This window comes from Atractosteus spatula, chromosome 5, assembly GCF_055471065.1.
Source record: "Atractosteus spatula isolate fAtrSpa1 chromosome 5, fAtrSpa1.hap1, whole genome shotgun sequence".
NCBI lineage: Eukaryota > Metazoa > Chordata > Actinopteri > Semionotiformes > Lepisosteidae > Atractosteus > Atractosteus spatula.
In genome coordinates this window covers 12,907,264-12,914,389 of record NC_142710.1, presented here as the reverse complement: position 1 = coordinate 12,914,389, position 7,126 = coordinate 12,907,264, and positions in this window count along the sequence as shown.

The following is a 7,126-nucleotide window of genomic DNA, read 5'->3' as shown; positions in this document are numbered from 1 at the left end:
CTGGATGGTGCTCTTTGACTGCTGCCCTAGTTTTCTGGACTAAGGCCACACTTCCTCTCTGTATATCCACACCCAGCAGTCTCCACACAGACACCACCACCTCTTCCACAGCCAGACCTTCCAGGTCCTGCACTGTACCTCCCAACAGCACCTGGCCATTGAGATCTACTCCATGTGCTTCACGGAAGTGTTTCTTCCGTGAAGTGTTTCACAGTGCCTCAGAGAGGCGCTGTGCGGAGGGGCTGCTTGACGGCCACAAGATTCAAGAGACTCAGAACCTGAACACTGACTGGCATTGTGCCAGGACAATTTGCCCAGGAGAGGTGACCAGTCCTGCCCCACAGAGGGAGGGGGTTGTTGCTGGTGAGAGGCCCTGAAAGGCTGATGGGAAAGGAAGTCTTGTCTTCAGGTTGCAGAGAGTCTGGGGGAACTGGGTTCAATTACAGACTGGGTTCAATTTTTGTGTGACTACTTGAGATCTTTTTCAGATGTTTATAGTTGTTTATGTGTCTATGTGAAAGAGATTGTAAGTTGTTTTTTTAGAAAATAAATGAGAACCAGTAAAAAAAGGAAGGATGCTTTCTACTAATATTCTATAAATCCTCTTTAAAATATTTTGACAAACTCTAAAAGTAAACCACCTCCAGCTAAAACAAACAGTTTCTGATCCAGTAATAAGGGTGGTTGGCATTGCTACCTTGCAGGGCTCCGTGTTCAATTCCTGGGGTACTGTCTATGTGGAGTATTACACATATACTACATATATAATGTATATATAATACATATACATATACATAGTATTACACATATAGTACCTATGTGGAGTTTATATATTCCCCCCACGTTCACACGGTTTTCCAAACAGTCCAAAGACATGCGAGGAGGTTGATTGTCTTCTGGGAAATTTATCCCTGATGTGAGTGTGTTTGTGTCTGTGTGAGCCCTGCATTGAACTGGTGTCCTGCCCATGGTGTATCCAGCCTTGTGCCCTATTCCTTCCAGTACAGGCTCTGGGCCCACTGTGACCCTGAATTGGATCAGCAGTTATTGAAAGTAATGTGATCTGGTAATGTATTGAAAGAAGATAATTTCCTGTAGCTGTCTGGATAGTTGTATCCATACCTCTACCAGGATTTAATTTACAATCAAGAAGCTCATGACTAGCTGAGACATCCAGGACTCAGCAGATACGTGTGGTTCATCACACAAGGTGGAAGAATGTGTTAAAATACACTGAGTGCATTACAAGGGTATGTCCATCAGAGGGAACCCTCTGTTCACTCTTTCAGACTTGAAAATCTAAATCCCTTCATAGTATTAAGACGCAGCAGCACCCAGTTCCACAGCAAGGCAGCCTGCAGTCAAAACAATAGAAACATATTTTGGACTGATTTTAATATTAATTAAAACTGTCATTGTTGTTAAATGGATATAGAGTTTGAATGCTAGACTGCTTGTGCTGGAAGTCTTAAGTCAATTAATTAATTATTCATCTTGAAAATTCACTTTTACGTGTTTAGCGGCTACTGTTATCCATGGTGACCTACTTTTTAGACAAAGTTAACATTAAGTGTAGATTCAAGTACGAGAAATAATGTTATTGTCACAGCTTTTATTTATGTAGCACACATACTGCGCATACAATACAAGTCCAAAAGCAGCTACTGTAGCATCTGTCTGTCTAAACCAGTGTCAGATGTCCTGTCTGGGAGTGCAAGAAATGCCAGAATTAAAATGATTCTAGATAAGGGTGTATTTTTACATGTTTACTTATTTTTACTGTGAATTAATATATATATATATATATTTCTTAAAGATGTGCTTAATTTGTCATATATTCTTAATTTAGTTGCAATAGTAAAATATAATTTCATGTCTTTCATTCTTCAGTTATTAGTTACCTAGTCATACCCTGTACCGTATATCTCAGGTTAAAAGAACTGGTCTACTTCAACAATTATTCACAAGGGGTGTGAGAACACATGTTCACAAGAGGAAAATCACCAGAGGCAGAAGAACATTGCTGTTTCCTTATCAAGGCTGTCAACCCCTCCTTGGGAGGTACTGTAGTTCAGGACGATTTGTGGCTCCTTGTTCCCTCTCGTGCGCAGAGATGCATCTTTGTTCATTGTGCACATAAAGACTTTTTTGTTCTTCTTTGAGCAGTAACAGCATGATTGCTTTCAGAAATAGCATTTTTTAGGAATTCACAGCTCTGCCCTCCCTATTTAAAAGGGAACTCTGGCTTATTTTTTACTCTATGTTGGCAGGACATGAATCACATGTTATGTTATGACCATACAGCCCTTCACTTATATCCAGCACCACCTGTAGGCCCTGATTCTTCTCAGGTGCTCCTTCAGATGGTTTTCCAGAATAGACCTGCATATAGTTATATATTTTAGGCATATATATTGCATATGTTCCGGGCATAGCTAGATTTCACATCACATGCTGCCCAAACTTCGATGCCTTACTTTGCAGGCTTGTTTAGCTGATGCACCATAACATGCGAGGCCAGGATTGCACAAGAGGCAGGAACTCCTCCTGTTTTACCCCCACATCTCTGATCGCAGCCAGCTTGTCTCTTTCACAGTGAGTGGGTCTGGCATGACAATGATTGAAACAATCTCCCTGGAAATGACATGAAATGATTCCGGTTACATGGTTGCTGAAAAAGTTCCCACTCTGGAAACTACACAGGGAAAATCCAAGGGAAAATCCCAAGAATGTGAACTGTCCTGAGTGCACAGTGTGCAGCCTGGGTTCTGCCTCTTTGTAGAGACAGTAGGGGCAGCTGGATGGATGGTGTGAGTAAACATGAACTCGTGCACTGTTTGTGCAAAACTGACTCATGACAGCTGTTTCTCATTTTGGGTTACAAATTTAGATTATTTAAATGATCTAACCGCACATTCTCGTGTCCTTATTTCTAGAAGACAGCTCTTTGCTCCAGATCCAGTTCAAGATATATGGCCTTACAAAAGTATTCACCCTCTTCCCATGGTGTCCCACTGTTGCTTCTGCATATTTCAGTGGCAGGTGAAAGAAGTAATAATATATTGCTTCATATAATTTCTTTCAAATCAGGGAAGAAAATGGAATGATACATTGATAAGAAGTACTTTATTTTCATAGTCATTTTATAGTCTTTCTAGTGTATTTTTGTCATGTTCTGGTATCTAAAAAGACTGTGTTAAAATTTTGTTAGGATAATTATTACATTTGTTAAAGCTTTGGTTCGGCATTTGGTTAGGTTTTGAGTGGTCTGCCCCTAACCCTGTTTTTCCCATAAGCCCTGTTATTTTTATTGCGTAATTTTGCATACTGCGAGGTTTTACAGGAATGCACCTATCACGTTATAGCAGAGACGCCTGTACTTTAAAGGAGAAGCTGTGGTATGATGCAAAACAGACTTCTCTGTGAGAGAAAACAGAACAATACTGAAAATAAACACAAACAACATCCCAATTAGAACCACTGCACGGACAATATGTTTTGTCTCGAAAAAGAAAGAACTGGAGGAGTAAGCAATAAGCAAGGAGCAGCTTATCCAAGGAAGATGACAATATTTGATGATGAAAAAACTAAAGTAACAGCCAAAGAGATAGCAGATAATCCCCAGAGTGCAGGGGTAAAAGTATCTCCATTCACTGTGCTCAGAGGACTTCAACAGGAGAAACCCAAGGGCAAATCTTTCATCAGCAGTAGACCAGGCTAGATCTGAGTTTGCACAGAATTTCAAAGATGTGCCACAATACATTTCTGGACAGATGAGATGAAGATAAACATTCATCAAAGAGATGGAGAGCCTCTCTCTCCAAAAGTGTGGGGAAAGAGAGGAACTGCTGATGCTTCTCAGCACACTACCTCATTTGTGAAGCGTGATGGAGTTGGAGCCATGGCTTGTGCAACAGACTCTGGAAATGACTCTGGTCTTCATTGATGATGAAACAGACGATGACAGCAGCAGAATGATTCCTGAAGTGCACCAAAACTTTTTTCTGCTCCATGTCCAAAACAAATTCCTCCAGACTCATTAGGAGACAACCCTGCAGTGATGACCCAAATATAAACATCAATTGTTGTGCATGCATTTCACATTTTGAAGAGGAAACCAAAGTCAAAATAACTCCACAACCAAGAAGCAACAGAACGTAGCTGCAGCTTAGGCTTGGCAAAGCACCTCAGGAGTCTGGTGCTGTTGATGGATCACAGACTGGAAGCAGTCATTGGTAGTGTATGCATGTAATTGGTACTGTTTGTGACTATAACAGCGCAGCCAGATCTGTTTCAAAACTGGGTTGGGCTACCAGACAACAGCATGGAGACACTGCAGAACCAGAAGGAAAAAGAAGTGCAGTACCTGCATTTTCACCAGTTTTTTTAGGGCATAGGCTTTGCCTTCTTGGAAATGGTTTCCCTATTTAGGGATTGAGAGAGGAAACAGAAATTGCTTACTCTGGTCATGAAACAGACATTTGCGGTCTCCCGACAGTGAGAAATCTGGTATAAATGAATAGTGTCGCCATCTCCTTTTGAATTGTAGTGTCATCGAAATGAACAGTTGCTTCAGGACAGATTTTCTGTCTCCACATGCTGACCATGCATTTCAAGTCAGCAATCACACCTCGATCCACGGGTAAAATGAAGACCATGACCTAAGTCAAGTGTAACAGCATTGTCTGAGAAAAGAAAACACATTTTTAATGTTAGACTCTGCTTTTCACAATATTTTGTTTTTCATTTCCATTACAAAATAATCCATGAACCACCTATGTTTTGTAAAACAAGGTTATTTTTGTGGATTTTTGCGATGCATTCCTCAATTCTCCAATGTCATACTGTACAGTAATGTGAAAGATGTTTAATGGGACAGCTTACAATGGGGACTGCCTGTGCTTGATTCATTGGCAACACCATTACCACATTGTAATCTTATCTCATGTCTAATACAATATATCTCATATCGAAAAGAGTATGGGTGTTACCCCATCGTCCTGGCCAAATTTACCCCTGGCCTTCACCAATTATGGCCTCTTAATACTCCCCATGTCTGAACTTGCTATGGCTGCCGTCTATGACTACACCAGCAGCTGCAGTAGATGTGGAAGCTGAGCTAGTATTCAGAGCTGTAGCAACTCCCTGTGTCCTGGGGACCTTACCTTGATCTTGTCAATGAGCGCTGTTCTCAGGCACACGGGGGTTGATGGCGACGACCACCCCCCTGTATCCATTATTAATCAGCTGGACTGGAGACCCCAGAGTTACAGAGACCGTCCAGCACAGCAGCAGCACAGAGGACAACATTTCCTAGAGCTCAGAGGGAGGGTTTGCTGAGTGTGTGCTGTGTTCCTGCACTATTTATTGAAAGACCCAAGCAGGGAAATACCTGGTGGGAGTGGATCAGCTGGAGCATGTCTCCACTTTTCTCCATATCTCTCCTTCTGACACAGTCTCAGAAACCCTGTTTTGCCTTTTCCTTCCTCTCATACTACTGTATTGTGTCTCAGAAGAATAACACAGTTTTATCACCATTACTTTGCACTTTTAACCCATTCTCTAATTACAGTTTACAGTGTGATGGACCATACCTAAATCATGATAAAGAACAATTATCTTCAATTTTGAAGTAAGACCATAGCAAAGAATACATATGTTTTACACATTTTTACACATTACACAGCTGTTACACACAATTGTTACTGGTGGTTTGTCAGACTGCAGCGAGATTTCTTTCCTGTTTGGCAATGCACAAGAGTGACAGAAAGTGAGCATTTCTCACTTTCTATCTACTGGTACATATCTTGGAAAATTACATTAATCCAAGAATTAATCCTCTAAGTCACCCTACCAGAAGCGAGGAACTCCCATAGCTCAGACCTCAAGAGAAGCTCAATCTCTCAAAGCAAAGTCACATTTTTTGGCTGAACTTATGAAAAGAATATCCTATTTTTTTGCTAGAGGTTGACTTCCAGGCAATCCGGTTGGACTCCTGCCAGAACAGCTGAGAAGAGCCAAGAAAACCAGCTGCAGTTCCAACAGAAATCTCATTGTCTGTCAAAACTGTTACTACTGTACACATACTAAGGATTTTATTTTTGTTTGTAACAGGATCACAAAGATTCTACTTAGAACTGCTTCCATACTCTCACCTCCCTCTGTATGAAGAAACATCTTGTGTTCTGTGGCTCACAACTAAGGTTATTTTCCAAAGATAAAAGGTTTTCTGAGGGGTTTGTCACCTTTTTACAAGTAGAAATATCCTGTGAAATGAATTAATCTGTGCCCTGATGAAATGAGGTAAAGAAGTACACAACAAGCTTATTCACAGGTACAGTATGTCATGCCCATTCTCACAGAAACTCTGGTTTGTGCACCTGAAGCACGAGGAAACACTTAAAAGGGAACCACAGTCCCAATTTCTCAGACCGGTTATTACATCTCAGTAATAAATTCATTGACAGTATAGAAAACTTTTACGTGACCATGCTCAGGACTGCCTTTTGTGTTTTGAACCCAGCTTGCTTCTTCAACAGCACTCACGGACCATCCTCGTGCCTTGTGTACCTGTGGCTTTGAAGCCCTTTTTTACTACATCTCTTTACTACTCTTTCAGATACCTGCTGTGCTCTTGGCCAGTATACTACTGGTTTTGATCCTCGCTTGCTTGTTACAAACCTGTCCTGGCGAAACGTCCCATTGGCCTTTACCAGTCATGGCTTCCTAATAATCCCCAACTATGAACTGGCTTCATCACTCTGCTCTCCTCGCCACTGAGAGCTGCTGTGTGGTGAGCATACTGGTGGACTATGGCCACCGTCACATTATCCAGGTGGGGCTGCATGTTGATGCTGGTGGAGGGGAGTCCCCATTACCTGTAAAGCCATTAGAATGGAGTGTTGAGAAAAGCGCTATATAAGTGTAAGGAATTATTATTATTAAACCTGGATTATGTTTTTTGTTTCACCTTTGCCTGCCTGTTCTCTGCCTGTGCAGCTGCTTCACATGCAACTGGATTCATCCTTCCATCCCACTGTTGACTTTGGAAGTGCCTGGTTAGAGGAGGCTGTCATTGCGCTATTTAGACAGAGCTGCCTGAAAAGTTAAAGGATGAGCTGGTCTC